The sequence below is a fragment of the Triticum dicoccoides genome, chromosome 4A (genome assembly GCF_002162155.2).
Source record: "Triticum dicoccoides isolate Atlit2015 ecotype Zavitan chromosome 4A, WEW_v2.0, whole genome shotgun sequence".
Taxonomy (NCBI): Eukaryota; Viridiplantae; Streptophyta; class Magnoliopsida; order Poales; family Poaceae; genus Triticum; species Triticum dicoccoides.
In genome coordinates, this window is record NC_041386.1 from 353,578,109 (window position 1) to 353,596,779 (window position 18,671).

Below are 18,671 nucleotides of genomic sequence, written 5' to 3' on the forward strand. Positions count from 1 at the left end.
TAACATGAACTAAGTCAGACAAGCTTTATCTTCCAACTCTCCAAGTTGTTGTTTAGCTCAACCAACTAGCTCAGGGATATCCAACATAGATTCTTGGAGAAGGGGTGGTTTATAAGAAAACCCATTTAATCACGAACTCAACATACCGGTCAGGTGACAACCAGGTAATACTTCCGAGGAGATCTTCGGAAAATCACGAACCACCGATATTTTACTAAACTCGAGAACAATCTTGCTTTTCAGGGCAAGACGATATGATCAACTAAGCAAGGATAGACACAGTCCCAACTCTTGATCGAAGAGTGTACCAGGAAAATGGACTAGGTAGCACGATCAATCTTAGAATGATGATTCAGTAACCAACACGCTAAGAATGAGAATATTGTCCATTAACTACTAAGCAACGAAGTTGCTAGGAGTATTGATTTCACACATCACGACTCACTTGCCGGCATTCCGGTTACAATAACACGGGAACCGAGGAATGAACAATGATGGCAAGAAGTATCACTGCGTCAAGAATTCATAAGAGAATGTGCAAATCTCATGACGCTCCTGACATAAAGTGGGTAATACTTCAGGGTAGAACAGAACCAAAAGCTAGGTTGCATTTTGATCTACGGAATACAACTACTTTGACCCAATCTTAGAAATGGATGAGGTACTGGAGTTTGTTTCTCCTAGTCATTCTGAAATAGAACGGCTTGACGAACCACAAGAATACTAGGCATCGATGAACACAAATGCACATGTACTCTTGGCTATCAACTGATAGAGGATGGTCGGGATACAACTGAAGAGGAACCACTCAAGGAACATATAATTTTCTGGGTTGTGGACGCATAGATTAGTATGTCGAACAAGTTCAACAGGTTTCTTCCGGATAATCCATGCAGAAAGGTAGGACTAGCAGATTCACAATTCTTGAATGGAGAACCCATTAAGAGCACTCTTATTGTGATCTTTTGGTTCAAAGAACTTCTGCCTTAATGGTTCATGGTATTTGGAATAAGGAAATACCTCGGACCTCGAGGACTATCGCAAAGGTTACTAATATCCTAAAGGAACTAGCAACACTATCAACACGAGATAAGTAGAGTGAATTTTGGGCCAAGAACCCAAGAATAGAATGCGTACTAACTAAACGGCATCACGGGATGCTTTCGGAGAATGGTGGCCAGAATCATCACACTGGGGATGCAAAGCATTGCTAGATTACCAGGTTATACTCTAGACACCTAGGGTCATAATAATAGCTCCAACATAAATGCCGAGGCAGCGGAGTACCTCAATAGACAGATTAGTGTGATTAATCTGGCCCAAATGGACATCAGGAACAGGAGGAAGGGGTTTGCAAATGCATCAGACTATTTAGAAACCTGGAATGACTCGGACAACATAACGGCTGTAAATGCTCAAAAAGATTTGAGACATCCTGCAAAATAGTGGCGTAACCACTTAACATCATCATATCAAGGTTCTGAGGCCAGCTATGAGCATACGGAGGTAAAAGGAACTGAACTGAGACTTGAATCCAACAATCCTATAAGTCTACGGATTAGTAACACGTCATCCTGATAGATAGATGAGAAGGCCTAGTTTCTTAACCCGCGTAGAATGAGAAGAGAATGACTCAGATCAGAAGGCATAAGGTATAAGGAGCAAAAACAGGCTTACGTTCCCTTCCACAATCAATTCCCGTATATAACTAAAGCATTTCTAGACTCAACTTCGACCGGTTTGGCTTGGTAATCCTACAGGCAGTCAGGCTCTAATACCAATGCTATCAGGAGCCCGATTCCAAGTCACATCGATCTAGCCGGTAACACCTCATATCACTTTGCGGCCTCACGCACGGTATTCCCACGTGTGTCGCCTTACCATGGCCCGGGACCATTTGCGTCTTTTGGCTCACGTATATGATAGTGTTGCTAGCATCCATATGACAGAGAACCCGGGCTGACATGGCTAGTCGTGAACCCAAAGCGGCACTAACCTATGGGAACAGGCATACATGAATCACATCGAGCATGTCGGTCAGCAGCGTGTATATCCGGGCTATAGCACTGGGCTAATAGGACTCCGGGAACCCGGGCTGTAGCAGGCTAGGCAGGACTTCGGATGTTACCGCGTGACATTTCCCTGAAGAGACAGACACAGGAACAAAGTGAAACACATGCCGGCCAGTCAAGTGTCCTGAGCAGTAGTGCTGGGCTAACAGGACTCCGGTGAACCGGGCTATAGCGGACTACTATGGCTCATGGAAGCACAAGACTACATTTCCCCATAAGAGAGGCTGCCAAGGATAAACAACTAGATTGTCGGATCCCACACATACCAAGCATTTCAATCATACACACAATATGCTCGACATGTGTAAATACAACATGGCATCACAAAAAGACTCTACGACTCAAAGTATTTATTCATTAGGCTCCGAGGAGCGAGATATTACAAACATGGGTCTTACGACCCAACATATAGAGCATACAAGCAACAAGCACATGCCGAAGCTTAACTTGTCTGAGTACAGACAACTACAAATGAAGAAGGCTGAGAAGCCTGACTATCTACCAGATCCTGCCAAGGGCACAAGATCGTAGCTGAGGTATCAAGCTAAATGTCAAAGTCCACACGGAACTACTAGCGAGACTGACGTCTCTCTACAAAAACATAGAATAGGCAAACGTGAGTACAAAAGTACCCAGCAAGATTATATCAGAACTAACTACATATGCACCGGTATCAACAAAGGGGGTGGTGGAGTTTAACTGCAGCAAGCCAGCTTTGACTCAGTGGCTAATCTGAACTACGACTGCAAGCAACTCTTTTGAGGTGGCGCACACGAGTCCACATGTTCACCATTCAATACACCACTATGGATCCGCTCTCGTCTCCCTACGAGTCCATAGCACTCACACTTATCTTGCGAGTTTTAGAGTATCCACTTTCACTTGTCTATGAACTATTATAGGCAACCCAGAAGTCCATTACCACGGACACGGCTATTCGAATAGATGATGTTAACCCTATAGGGGTGTACTTCTTCACACACGCTCTCACCACTTACCGCCGTTTACACAACATGTACTCGGCAACCTTCAAGCGGAAGCCCAACGAGGGTGTCAGCCACAGCCTACCTAAACACTCAAGTCTCTAGTCCAGGTTTATCGCCTATCCAGGTTCCATCCGCAGGGAGTTCGGTCGAGGTTTCCACATACGGCCCTGGACGATGTGTATAGGGTTCCGAGACACCAAACGGGCGCCCGGCATGCCCGACCACGGTGTATCTACCACATCATAGCCCACCCCTAGGGTCAGCGCTACGCACGGCCGCCAACACATATCCTATAAACACCAGAAACTAGTTGCAACTCCTGGACAGAGGACAAGGGTGATCAAGAAGCTGAGAGGGTCCATTGGTTTCGGGCCCAATGCGTGGTAGTAACTGTTTCATGGATCTCAAACACAGAACTCAGTTCCTAAGGACGGTTTCAATAAGACAACCCACCATGTACTCCTACATGGACTCTCACTGCTACCTTTACCAAATCGTGTTCACACACTTAGCTCACACACAGTAGGACATGTTCATCACTGTTCCAATTCATCCACGATGAATCAGACCTGACTCAACTCTAAGCAGTAGCAGGCATGACAAATAAGCATGAATGAGTAGGCACATCAGGGCTCAAACAACTCCTACTCATGCTAGTGGGTTTCATCTATTTACTGTGGCAATGACAGGTCATGCAGAGGAAAGGGGTTCAACTACCACAACATGTAACAGTTGAATCGTTGTTGTCCTAATGCAATAAAAGAGAGCAGGAGCGAGAGAGTGGGATTGTATCAGAATGAACAAGGGTGTTTTTCTTGCCTGGCACTTCTGAAGATATCATTGGGTCTTCATCGGTGTCAACGATCACAGCATCGGTACAACGTCTATCGAGAGGGGACAACCACCGGCAATAGAGAAGGAACACAATCGATGCAATGCACAACATGATGCATGATAATGACATGGCAATATGTTGTTGATTGAGCTAATGCAACTAGCAACACAATTAAATGAAGTTGGTTTGAATACAAGATTCAAATTCCAACTCCATATATGATTATTTAAATGCCCATTATTAGATTTTTCCTAAACAGTGGCCTTAAATTGTTCTAACATGCATGAAAGTGCCATAAACAGATTCCTTGAATTTTTCTGATAATTTTTCATATATAAATTATTTCATTCTGAGTTATAGATTATTTTCTATGATTTTTTGAAGTTTTGGACATTTTCTGAATTAAATAAATCATTTCTGATTTATTTAAAATCTAGAAAAGCATTTATGACCTCATCACTGCGTCACTATGACATCATCCAGTCAATAGGACGGGTCCAGGTCAAACCTGACCTGCGGGACCCATTCGTTAGTGACCCTGGGCTAGTTAGGTCACCGACAGGTGGGCCCGGTCAATGTTAACTAAGTCAAAGTAAAGCTGACATGTGGGGTCCGCAGGATTAGCACTAATTTAAGCAGGATATTTAGACTAACCTAATTAGGCTCGGGGACCCACATGTCAGTGTCTGTTAGGATGGGTAATTAACGGAGATTAGCACTAATTATGCCGCCACGTCGGCATGCCGGAGTTTGGCCGGCGGCGACCTCAAGCCGTGGCGGAGTCTGCTCGGGATTGAGCTACAGGTGATGGTTTTGAGCGTGGTTTGCAGCTACGGGACGCTGACACTCGTGCGCATCCAATGGTGGAGGCGGTCGGAGCTGGGGTGGCCTGCAGAGGCACCGGCGACGAGCGAGGCGGCGGCCGGAGCTACGGGTTCAAGCGGGGCGAGGCCACAGAGGACGGGAGGGCTAGCTAAGGGGCTCACTGAGCTCCTGAAGATGCTAGGAGCACGGTGCCGTGCTCGTTTTAGAGTCTCAGTGGCTGCAGTGACGGCGGCGACAACGCCGGCGCCGTGGAATTCTCGGCCAAGACGGGTCTATGGCCTAGAGGTCGAAAGCGACCAGGGGAGAAGGGGGAAACGACTCGGGGCTCACTGTGGTGACGTAGGGATGGCCAGCGTGCTTGGGGAAGCATCGGAGGCGGCGAATCGACCGGCAACGCTGCAGGGCTTCCGGCGGGGCGTGGTTCGATGAGGGGGTCGAGGACGACGTCGCGGAACTCGTGGGCACAACAGAGGGGCGAGGGGGTAGCTGTGGCTGTGGTGGTTCTCGTCGGCGGCGGTGGCCGCGTTCGGTGGTGCGAGGGAGAGAGACAGGGGAAGGGGACGAGGGCGAGGGAGAGTGCGAGAGCGTCAAGGGGGTCCAGGGGGTAGCGTGGCGTCGCAGAGGGAGTCCAGGGCGACGAGGGGGCAGCCAGGCGGGCAGCTGCCGGCGTGGCACGCCGCGGCGCCGTGACTAGCTTCTCCTCTGCCTTCTGGCGAGAGGGGGAAGACAACTGGCAGGGGGGTGGCTGGGCTGGGCCGGCTTCAATAGCAGGCCGCACAGGTAGGTGGGCCGAGGTAAGTGCCAGGTTAGTCCTTCTCTCTCTCTTTTATTTAGTTTCTGTTTTCTATTTATGTTATTTTGTTTTGATTTAGTTTATAAACCAAACCATTTTAATAAATCCTGAAAATAATTGTGGCCATTAAATGAATTATTGCAGATGCCCTTAACTATATTCAGAATTATTGGAGGATTTAAAAATATTAATAGTATTTAAAGGCCCCAATTCAAATACAATATGGGTTATTCAAAAATCCAGAATGGCTAAAAGTATGTGCATCATTTTTGGCAGAGGTTTTCACCTTTATAAAAAATAATGAACTTTTCTAAAGGGCATTCTGGGTTCATTGAAAATATTTTTATTTTGATCCTAATTGCATTTCATTTAGTGCTAGGGCTTGTCATCCCCATTTCAAATTTTCTGAGTAAAGTAGACATGATGCAACACCATATGTTAGCACTAGGCATTACCTGAACTTGGGATGTGACAACTCACCCCCACTAAAACAAGAATCTCGTCCCGAGATTCAGGAAGTGGAGTAAGAAGACAGAGGGGTCACAAAACTATCACAGTCTTCTCGATCGAACTATCCTTCTCGAAGATACCGATATATTGCATCACATTGCTCTTGACGTCTTTGTCTTCGAGATCTTCATCCAACACGATGAAGAGGGAAGGAAACTCTACAGAAAACGATCTTCTCAAAGATCAAGCAACTTAAGATCAACTCATGGAGTGAGACATTGGAACATCTCTTGAGCTGAGACACTAAACACACATCGAGAGAGATGGAAGGTAATAGATGACAAGGGTTCAAATTGGTAGGCAACAATTCCACGCTGGAGTAGGATGGTGCATGGTTTCAAAGTAGCGAGGAGATAATTGCCATGATTCCACAATGGGGCACCTTAGGGAAAAATGACTCGTAGAGCATTTCCCTTAAGTGGCAAAAAGAATTACTTTTGATACAAAGATCATTGAAACTCTCTATACCAGCCTGAGGTAATCACAATCGATCGTTGGAAGGGGTTCGAAAGAATGGCATACTCCGACTAGGATGGATGATGTGGACTATCTTGTTGAAGACAACGCAATGGATGACTTTTGCTTATCATCGGAAATGGATGAGACCCATGGTAAGTTCACTTTTGAAGATGATCCTGAACAACAACTACTAAGGTGTAAACTGGGAACAAAATGCAAATGTTGGGAATGATTCTAGTAACTGGGGAAAGGTTCACCGACAAAGGTGATTCCACCAATTGGATGGCTATCGAACAACTGAGAGAACGGAGGCACATTCCAGTTAATGGCAACATCAGAACCTAGTGCCTGAGCGTGCTCTCAAGAACTTGAGCATTTCCATACTCATCAAGGTCTTACCAACATCCATGCCGAGGATCCTGGCAACACATCTTGCTACCATGATGAATAGTGATGGACAATGCGGGTGCAAAGGAAGATAACACTTTCTCAGATTTCACCTTAGCAAGGCCAAGGGATCAAAATCTGGATGATCGACCGAGAGACATTTAGCGCTCCGCTTCTAATGCTCTCCTTGATGTGCTAGCCTAACCATTCTTTGAAATGGTTTGGTATCTAGAACATCAAGTAGCAGGTCGGACTTCGGAAACACAAAAATCCATAAGGAACTAATATTGGAATAAATTCTACGAGATCCTTATGGGGAGGTGGCCAACTTACTCAATCAATATACTACAATAATAGGTCTTCTGGCTGGGTGTGTTGGTCACGACATCCACTTTACCGGGTTACAGAGAGATCAATATTATAGCTCTTGGGAAAACGTCCCAACCATCACATCTACCTGAGATTCAGATCTGGTTGGTTTCAGGATATTCCAGACTCATCGAGTCTAGAAAGAAAATGAAAGTTTGCAACACAAATCGACGAGATGACATTGCGAGATTCTCAGGAAATGGACTATGGTAGTAAGCTCCAAAACATGAGTTGGTTCTGCTAAACACATGCGAACATGTTGTCCCAGACAAGCATGATCACATAGTAGTCTTACAATGAAACACTGCCGAGTCCTAGTTGGGAACCATCATCAAGGATATCGAAGTCCTTGCATAAGTCATATGATTAGCTCTTATGAAGAAACTTATTTTCCCTGAACAAATCAGTCAGTTTCTTGGTGTGATAGGGAATATAAATGGAATGGAGGTAGCGAGCTTGTCAAACCATAGCATACTTCGCACATGCATGACTGACTTGGGATGGTACTAGAGGAAACAAAAACAACCTTTCTCGAACTCACGGCGGCAACTTGCATCATTTGCACGTGAACTTAGAGGAGGTCACTACTTTCATCCAAACATATTCTACATGAACGGGCCATGAAGAAAATGCTTACACAAGTTTTCAACACTAGCTGGATGTTCAACACAAATCATGGAGGAGACAAAATGCTGCTGATGGGCTCAACAGCAACTCATCGGAATTTCCATATCACTGGACTTCCACCATCATGTGAACACGGTGATAGCATTGGTCAGCCCAAAATATGTAATGGTGTATGCTCGAGGGATCAACCACGAGTAAGGCAACATTACGAACATCGTTGGTTCTGATTTGACTTGACGATAGCTCATACTCAAGTCAAAGTTTTGACAAGGCAATGGATCCAACAACTGATCACGAGGACCAATCGATGGAGATATCATCTTTCTTCATTATACACACACACAAAAAAAAAGATATCCCTTAACATGAACTAAGTCAGACAAGCTTTATCTTCCAACTCTCCAAGTTGTTGTTTAGCTAAACCAACTAGCTCAGGGATATCCAACACAGATTCTTGGAGAAGGGGTGATTTATAAGAGAACCCATTTAATCACGAACTCAACATACCGGTCAGGTGACAACCAGGTAATACTTCCGAGAAGATCTTCGGAAAATCACGAACCACCGATATGTTACTAAACTCGAGAACAATCTTGCTTTTCAGGGCAAGACGATATGATCAACTAAGCAAGGATAGACACAGTCCCAACTCTTGATCGAAGAGTGTACCAGGAAAATGGACTAGGTAGCACGATCAATCTTAGAATGATGATTCAATAACCAACACGCTAAGAATGAGAATATTGTCCATTAACTACTAAGCAACGAAGTTGCTAGGAGTATTGATTTCACACATCACGACTCACTTGCCGGCATTCCGGTTATAATAACACGGGAACCGAGGAATGAACAATGATGGCAAGAAGTATCACTGCGTCAAGAATTCATAAGAGAATGTGCAAATCTCATGACGCTCCTGACATAAAGTGGGTAATACTTCAGGGTAGAACAGAACCAAAAGCTAGGTTGCATTTTGATCTACGGAATACAACTACTTTGACCCAATCTTAGAAATGGATGAGGTACTGGAGTTTGTTTCTCCTAGTCATTCGGAAATAGAACGGCTTGACGAACCACAAGAATACTAGGCATCGATGAACACAAATGCACACGTACTCTTGGCTATCAACTGATAGAGGATGGTCGGGATACAACTGAAGAGGAACCACTCAAGGAACATATAATTTTCTGGGTTGTGGACGCATAGATTAGTATGTCGAACAAGTTCAATAGGTTTCTTCTGGATAATCCATGCAGAAAGGTAGGACTAGCAGATTCACAATTCTTGAATGGAGAACCCATTAAGAGCACTCTTATTGTGATCTTTTGGTTCAAAGAACTTCTGCCTTAATGGTTCATGGTATTTGGAATAAGGAAATACCTCGGACCTCGAGGACTATCGCAAAGGTTACTAATATCCTAAAGGAACTAGCAACACTATCAACACGAGATAAGTAGAGTGAATTTTGGGCCAAGAACCCAGGAATAGAATGCGTTCTAACTAAACGGCATCACGGGATGCTTTCGAGAATGGTGGCCAGAATCATCACACTGGGGATGCAAAGCATTGCTAGATTACCAGGTGATACTCTAGACACCTAGGGTCATAATAATAGCTCCAACATAAATGCCGAGGCAGCGGAGTACCTCAATAGACGGATTAGTGTGATTAATCTAGCCAAATGGACATCAGGAACAGGAGGAAGGGGTTTGCAAATGCATCAGACTATTTAGAAACCTGGAATGACTCGGATAGCATAACGGCTGTAAATGCTCAAAAAGATTTGAGACATCCTGCAAAATAGTGGCGTAACCACTTAACATCATCATATCAAGGTTCTGAGGCCAGCCATGAGCATACGGTGGTAAAAGGAACTGAACTGAGACTTGAATCCAACAATCCTATAATTCTACAGATTAGTAACACGTCATCCTGATAGATAGATGAGAAGGCCTAGTTTCTTAACCCGCGTAGAATGAGAAGAGAATGACTCAGATCAGAAGGCATAAGGTATAAGGAGCAAAAACAGGCTTACGTTCCCTTCCACAATCAATTCCCGTATATAACTAAAGCATTTCTAGACTCAACTTCGACCGGTTTGGCTTGGTAATCCTACAGGCAGTCAGGCTCTGATACCAATGCTATCAGGACCCCGATTCCAAGTCACATTGATCTAGCCGGTAACACCTCATATCACTTTGCGGCCTCACGCACGGTATTCCCATGGGTGTCGCCTTACCATGGCCCGGGACCGTTTGCGTCTTTTGGCTCACGTATATGATAGTGTTGCTAGCATCCATATGACAGAGAACCCGGGCCGACATGTCTAGTCGTGAACCCAAAGCGGCACTAACCTATGGGAACAGGCATACATGAATCACATCGAGCATGTCGGTCAGCAGCGTGTATATCCGGGCTATAGCACTGGGCTAACAGGACTCCGGGAACCCGGGCTGTAGCAGGCTAGGCAGGACTCCGGATGTTACCGCGTGACATTTCCCTGAAGGGACAGACACAGGAATGAAGTGAAATACATGCCGGCCAGTCAAGTGTCCAGAGCAGTAGTGCTGGGCTAACAAGACTCCAGTGAACCGGGCTGTAGCGGACTACTATGGCTCATGGAAGCACAAGACTACATTTCCCCATAAGAGAGGCTGCCAAGGATAAACAACTAGATTGTCGGATCCCACACATACCAAGCATTTCAACCATACACACAATATGCTCAACATGTGTAAATACAACATGGCATCACAACAAGACTCTATGACTCAAAGTATTTATTCATTAGGCTCCGAGGAGCGAGATATTACAAACATGGGTCTTACGACCCAACATATTGAGCATACAAGCAACAAGCACATGCGGAAGCTTAACTTGTCTGAGTACAGACAATTACAAATGAAGAAGGCTGAGAAGCCTGACTATCTACCAGATCCTGCCAAGGGCACAAGATCGTAGCTGAGGTATCAAGCTAAACGTCGAAGTCCACACGGAACTACTAGCGAGACTGACGTCTCTCTGCAAAAACATAGAATAGGCAAACGTGAGTACAAATGTACCCAGCAAGACTTATATCAGAACTAACTACATATGCACCGGTATCAACAAAGGGGGTGGTGGAGTTTAACTGCAGCAAGCCAGCTTTGACTCAGTGGCTAATCTGAACTACGACTGCAAGCAACTCTTTTGAGGTGGCGCACACGAGTCCACATGTTCACCATTCAATACACCACTATGGATCCGCTCTCGTCTACCTACGAGAAGGCCATCCATAGCACTCACACTTATCTTGCGAGTTTTAGAGTATCCACTTTCACTTGTCTATGAACTATTATAGGCAACCCAGAAGTCCATTACCGCGGACATGGCTATTCGAATAGATGAGGTTAACCCTGCAGGGGTGTACTTCTTCACACACGCTCTCACCACTTACCGCCGTTTACACGACATGTACTCGGCAACCTTCAAGCGGAAGCCCAACGAGGGTGTCGGACACAGCCTACCTAAACACTCAAGTCTCTAGTCCATGTTTATCGCCTATCCAGGTTCCATCCGCAGGGAGTCCGGCCGAGGTTTCCACATACGGCCCCGGACGATGTGTATAGGGTTCCGAGACACCAAATGGGCACCCGGCATGCCCGGCCACGGTGTATCTACCACATCATAGCCCACCCCTAGGGTCAGCGCTACGCACGGCCGCCAACACATATCCTATAAACACCAGAAACTAGTTGGAACTCCTGGACAGAGGACAAGGGTGATCAAGAAGCCGAGAGGGTCCATTGGTTTCGGGCCCAATGCGTGGTAGTAACTGTTTCATGGATCACCAACACAGAACTCAGTTCCTAAGGACGGTTTCAATGAGACAACCCACCATGTACTCCTACATGGCCTCTCACCGCTACATTTACCAAATCGTGTTCACACACTTAGGTCACACACAGTAGGACATGTTCATCACTGTTCCAATTCATCCCTGATGAATCAGACCTGACTCAACTCTAAGCAGTAGCAGGCATGACAAATAAGCATGAATGAGTAGGCACATCAGGGCTCAAACAACTCCTACTCATGCTAGTGGGTTTCATCTATTTACTATGGCAATGACAGGTCATGCAGAGGAAAGGGGTTCAACTACCGCAACATGTAATAGTTGAATCATTGTTGTCCTAATGCAATAAAAGAGAGCAGGAGCGAGAGAGTGGGATTGTATCGGAATGAACAAGGGTGTTTTGCTTGCCTGGCACTTCTGAAGATATCATTGGGTCTTCATCAGTGTCAACGATCACAGCATTGGTACAACGTCTATCGAGAGGGGACAACCACCGGCAATAGAGAAGGAACACAATCAATGCAATGCACAACATGATGCATGATAATGACATGGCAATATGTTGTTGATTGAGCTAATGCAACTAGCAACACAATTAAATGAAGTTGGTTTGAATACAAGATTCAAATTCCAACTCCATATATGATTATTTAAATGCCCTTTATTGGATTTGTCCTAAACAGTGGCCTTAAATTGTTCTAACATGCATGAAAATGCCATAAATAGATTCCTTGAATTTTTCTGATAATTTTTCATATATAAATTATTTCATTCTGAGTTATAGATTATTTTCTATGATTTCTTGAAGTTTTGGACATTTTCTGAATTAAATAAATCATTTCTGATTTATTTAAAATCCAGAAAAGCATTTATGACCTCATCACTGCATCGCTATGACGTCATCCAGTCAAGAGGACGGGTCCAGGTCAAACCTGACCTGTGGGACCCATTCGTCAGTGACCCTTGGCTAGTTAGGTCACCGACAGGTGGGCCCGGTCAACGTTGACTAAGTCAAAGTAAAGCTGACATGTGGGGTCCGCAGGATTAGCACTAATTTAAGCAGGATATTTAGACTAACCTAATTAGGCTAGGGGACCCACATGTTAGTGTCTGTTAGGATGGGTAATTAACGGAGATTAGCACTAAGTATGCCGCCACGTCGGCATGCCGGAGTTTGGCCGGCGGCGACCTCAAGCCGTGGCGGAGTCTGCTCGGGATTGAGCTACAGGTGATTGTTTTGAGCGTGGTTTGCAGCTACGGGATGCTGACACTCGCGCGCATCCAATGGTGGAGGCGGTCGGAGCTGGGGTGGCCTGCAGAGGCACCGCGACGAGCGAGGCGGCGGCCGGAGCTTCGGGTTCAAGCGGGGCGAGGCCACAGAGGACGGGAGGGCTAGCTAAGGGGCTCATTGACCTCCTGAAGATGCTAGGAGCATGGTGCCGTGCTTGTTTTCGAGCCTCGGTGGCTGCAGTGACGGCGGCGACATCGCCGGCACCGTGGAATTCTCGGCCAAGACGGGGCTATGGCGTAGAGGTCGAAAGCGACCAGGGGAGAAGGGGGAAACGACTCGGGGGCTCACTGTGGTGACGTAGGGATGGCCAGCGTGCTCGGGGAAGCGTCGGAGGCGGCGAATCGACCGGCGATGCTGCAGGGCTTCCGGCAGGGCGTGGTTCGGTGAGGGGGTCGAGGACGATGTCGCGGACCTTGTGGGCACAACAGAGGGGCGAGGGGGTAGCTGTGGTCGTGGTGGTTCTCGTCGGCGGCGGCGGCCGCGTTCGGTGGTGCGAGGGAGAGAGACAGGGGAAGGGGACGAGGGCGAGGGATAGTGCGAGAGCGTCAAGGGGGTCCAGGGGGTAGCGTGGCGTCGCAGAGGGAGTCCAGGGCGACGAGGGGGCAGCCAGGCAGGCCGCTGCCGGCGTGGCACGCCGCGGCGCTGTGACTAGCTTCTCCTCTGCCTTCTGGCGAGAGGGGGAAGAGAACTGGCAGGGGGGTGGCTAGGCTGGGCCGGCTTCAACAGCAGGCCGCACAGGTAGGTGGGCCGAGGTAAGTGCCAGGTTAGTCCTTCTCTCTCTCTCTCTTATTTAGTTTCTGTTTTCTATTTATGTTATTTTGTTTTGATTTAGTTTATAACCCAAACCATTTTAATAAATCCTGAAAATAATTGTGGCCATTAAATGAATTATTACAGATTCCCTTAACTATTTTCAGAATTATTGGAGCATTTAAAAATATTAATAGTATTTAAAGGCCCCAATTCAAATACAATATGGGTTATTCAAAAATCCAGAATGGCCTAAAAGTATGTGCATCATTTTTGGCAGAGGTTTTCACCTTTATAAAAAATAATGAACTTTTCTAAAGGGCATTCTGGGTTCATTGAAAATATTTTTATTTTGATCCTAATTGCATTTCATTTAGTGCTAGGGCTTGTCATCCCCATTTCAAATTTTCTGAGTAAAGTAGACATGATGCAACACCATATGTTAGCACTAGGTATTACCTGAACTTGGGATGTGACAACTCACCCCCACTAAAACAAGAATCTCGCCCCGAGATTCAGGAAGTGGAGTAAGAAGACAGAGGGGTCACAAAACTAGCACAGTCTTCTCGATCGAACTATCCTTCTCGAAGATACCGATATATTGCATCACATTGCTCTTGACGTCTTTGTCTTCGAGATCTTCATCCAACACGATGAAGAGGGAAGGAAAATCTACAGAAAACGATCTTCTCAAAGATCAAGCAACTTAAGATCAACTCATGGAGTGAGACATTGGAACATCTCTTGAGCTGAGACACTAAACACACATCGAGAGAGATGGAAGGTAATAGATGACAAGGGTTCAAATTGGTAGGCAACAATTCCACGCTGGAGTAGGATGGTGCATGGTTTCAAAGTAGCGAGGAGATAATTGCCATGATTCCACAATGGGGCACCTTAGGGAAAAATGACTCGTAGAGCATTTCCCTTAAGTGGCAAAAAGAATTACTTTTGATACAAAGATCATTGAAACTCTCTATACCAGCCTGAGGTAATCACAATCGATCGTTGGAAGGGGTTTGAAAGAATGGCATACTCCGACTAGGATGGATGATGTGGACTATCTTGTTGAAGACAACGCAATGGATGATTTTTGCTTATCATCGGAAATGGATGAGACCCATGGTAAGTTCACTTTTGAAGATGATCCTGAACAACAACTACTGAGGTGTAAACTGGGAACAAAATGCAAATGTTGGGAATGATTCTAGTAACTGGGGAGAAGGTTCACCGACAAAGGTGATTCCACCAATTGGATGGCTATCGAACAACTGAGAGAACGGAGGCACATTCCAGTTAACGACAACATCAGAACCTAGTGCCTGAGCATGCTCTCAAGAACTTGAGCATTTCCATACTCATCAAGGTCTTACCAACATCCATGCCGAGGATCCTGGCAACACATCTTACTACCATGATGAATAGTGATGGACAATGCGGGTGCAAAGGAAGATAACACTTTCTCAGATTTCACCTTAGCGAGGCCAAGGGATCAAAATCTGGATGATCGACTGAGAGACATTTAGCGCTCCGCTTCTAATGCTCTCCTTGATGTGCTAGCCTAACCATTCTTTGAAATGGTTTGGTATCTAGAACATCAAGTTGTAGGTCGGACTTCGGAAACACAAAAATCCATAAGGAACTACTATTGGAATAAATTCTACGAGATCCTTATGGGGGGTGGCCAACTTACTCAATCAATATACTACAATAATAGGTCTTCTGGCTGGGTGTGTTGGTCACGACATCCACTTTACCGGGTTACAGAGAGATCAATATTATAGCTCTTGGGAAAACGTCCAAACCATCACATCTACCTGAGATTCAGATCTGGTTGGTGTCAGGATATTCCAGACTCATCGAGTCTGGAAAGAAAATGAAAGTTTGCAACACAAATCGACAAGATGACATTGCGAGATTCTCAGGAAATGGACTATGGTAGTAAGCTCCAAAACATGAGTTGGTTCTGCTAAACACATGCGAACATGTTGTCCCAGACAAGCATGATCACATAGTAGTCTTACAATGAAACACTGCCGAGTCCTAGTTGGGAACCATCATCAAGGATATCGAAGTCCTTACATAAGTCATATGATTAGCTCTTATGAAGAAACTTCTTTTCCCTGAACAAATCAGTCAGTCGCTTGGTGTGATAGGGAATACAAATGGAATGGAGGTAGCGAGCCTGTCAAACCATAGCATACTTCGCACATGCATGACTGACTTGGGATGGTACCAGAGGAAACAAAAACAACCTTTCTCGAAATCACGGCGGCAACTTGCATCATTTGCACGTGAACTTAGCGGAGGTCACTACTTTCATCCAAACATATTCTACATGAATGGGGCATTAAGAAAATGCTTACACAAGTTTTCAACACTAGCTGGATGTTCAACACAAATCATGGAGGAGACAAAATGCTGCTGATGGGCTCAACAGCAACTCATCGGAATTTCCATATCACTGGACTTCCACCATCATGTGAACACGGTGATAGCATTGGTCAGCCCAAAATATGTAATGGTGTATGCTTGAGGGATCAACCACGAGTAAGGCAACATTACGAACATCGTTGGTTCTGATTTGACTTGACGATAGCTCATACTCAAGTCAAAGTTTTGACAAGGCAATGGATCCAACAACTGATCACGAGGACCAATCGATGGAGATATCATCTTTCTTCATCACACACACACACACAAAAAGATATCCCTTAACATGAACTAAGTCAGACAAGCTTTATCTTCCAACTCTCCAAGTTGTTGTTTAGCTCAACCAACTAGCTCAGGGATATCCAACATAGATTCTTGGAGAAGGGGTGATTTATAAGAAAACCCATTTAATCACGAACTCAACATACCGGTCAGGTGACAACCAGGTAATACTTCCGAGAAGATCTTCGGAAAATCACGAACCACCGATATGTTACTAAACTCGAGAACAATCTTGCTTTTTAGGGCAAGACGATATGATCAACTAAGCAAGGATAGACACAGTCCCAACTCTTGATCGAAGAGTGTACCAGGAAAATGGACTAGGTAGCACGATCAATCTTAGAATGATGATTCAATAACCAACACGCTAAGAATGAGAATATTGTCCATTAACTACTAAGCAACGAAGTTGCTAGGAGTATTGATTTCACACATCACGACTCACTTGCCGGCATTCTGGTTACAATAACACGGGAACCGAGGAATGAACAATGATGGCAAGAAGTATCACTGCGTCAAGAATTCATAAGAGAATGTGCAAATCTCATGACGCTCCTGACATAAAGTGGGTAATACTTCAGGGTAGAATAGAACCAAAAGCTAGGTTGCATTTTGATCTACGGAATACAACTACTTTGACCCAATCTTAGAAATGGATGAGGTACTGGAGTTTGTTTCTCCTAGTCATTCTGAAATAGAACGGCTTGACGAACCACAAGAATACTAGGCACCGATGAACACAAATGCACATGTACTCTTGGCTATCAACTGATAGAGGATGGTCGGGATACAACTGAAGAGGAACCACTCAAGGAACATATAATTTTCTGGGTTGTGGACGCATAGATTAGTATGTCGAACAAGTTCAACAGGTTTCTTCCGGATAATCCATGCAGAAAGGTAGGACTAGCAGATTCACAATTCTTGAATGGAGAACCCATTAAGAGCACTCTTATTGTGATCTTTTGGTTCAAAGAACTTCTGCCTTAATGGTTCATGGTATTTGGAATAAGGAAATACCTCGGACCTCGATGACTATCGCAAAGGTTACTAATATCCTAAAGGAACTAGCAACACTATCAACACGAGATAAGTAGAGTGAATTTTGGGCCAAGAACCCAAGAATAGAATGCGTACTAACTAAACGGCATCACGGGATGCTTTCGAGAATGGTGGCCAGAATCATCACACTGGGGATGCAAAGCATTGCTAGATTACCAGGTTATACTCTAGAAACCTAGGGTCATAATAATATCTCCAACATAAATGTCGAGGCAGCGGAGTACCTCAATAGACGGATTAGTGTGATTAATCTGGCCCAAATGGACATCAGGAACAGGAGGAAGGGGTTTGCAAATGCATCAGACTATTTAGAAACCTGGAATGACTCGGACAGCATAACGGCTGTAAATGCTCAAAAAGATTTGAGACATCCTGCAAAATAGTGGCGTAACCACTTAACATCATCATATCAAGGTTCTGAGGCCAGCTATGAGCATACGGAGGTAAAAGGAACTGAACTGAGACTTGAATCCAACAATCCTATAAGTCTACGGATTAGTAACACATCATCCTGATAGATAGATGAGAAGGCCTAGTTTCTTAACCCGCATAGAATGAGAAGAGAATGACTCAGATCAGAAGGCATAAGGTATAAGGAGCAAAAACAGGCTTACGTTCCCTTCCACAATCAATTCCCGTATATAACTAAAGCATTTCTAGACTCAACTTCGACCGGTTTGGCTTGGTAATCCTACAGGCAGGCAGGCTCTGATACCAACGCTATCAGGACCCCGATTCCAAGTCACATCGATCTAGCCGGTAACACCTCATATCACTTTGCGGCCTCACGCACGGTATTCCCACGGGTGTCGCCTTACCATGGCCCGGGACCGTTTGCGTCTTTTGGCTCACGTATATGGTAGTGTTGCTAGCATCCATATGACAGAGAACCCGGGCCGACATGGCTAGTCATGAACCCAAAGCGGCACTAACCTATGGGAACAGGCATACATGAATCACATCGAGCATGTCGGTCAGCAGCGTGTATATCCGGGCTATAGCACTGGGCTAACAGGACTCCGGGAACCCGGGCTGTAGCAGGCTAGGCAGGACTCCGGATGTTACCGCGTGACATTTCCCTGAAGGGACAGACACAGGAACGAAGTGAAACACCTGCCGGCCAGTCAAGTGTCCTGAGCAGTTGTGCTGGGCTA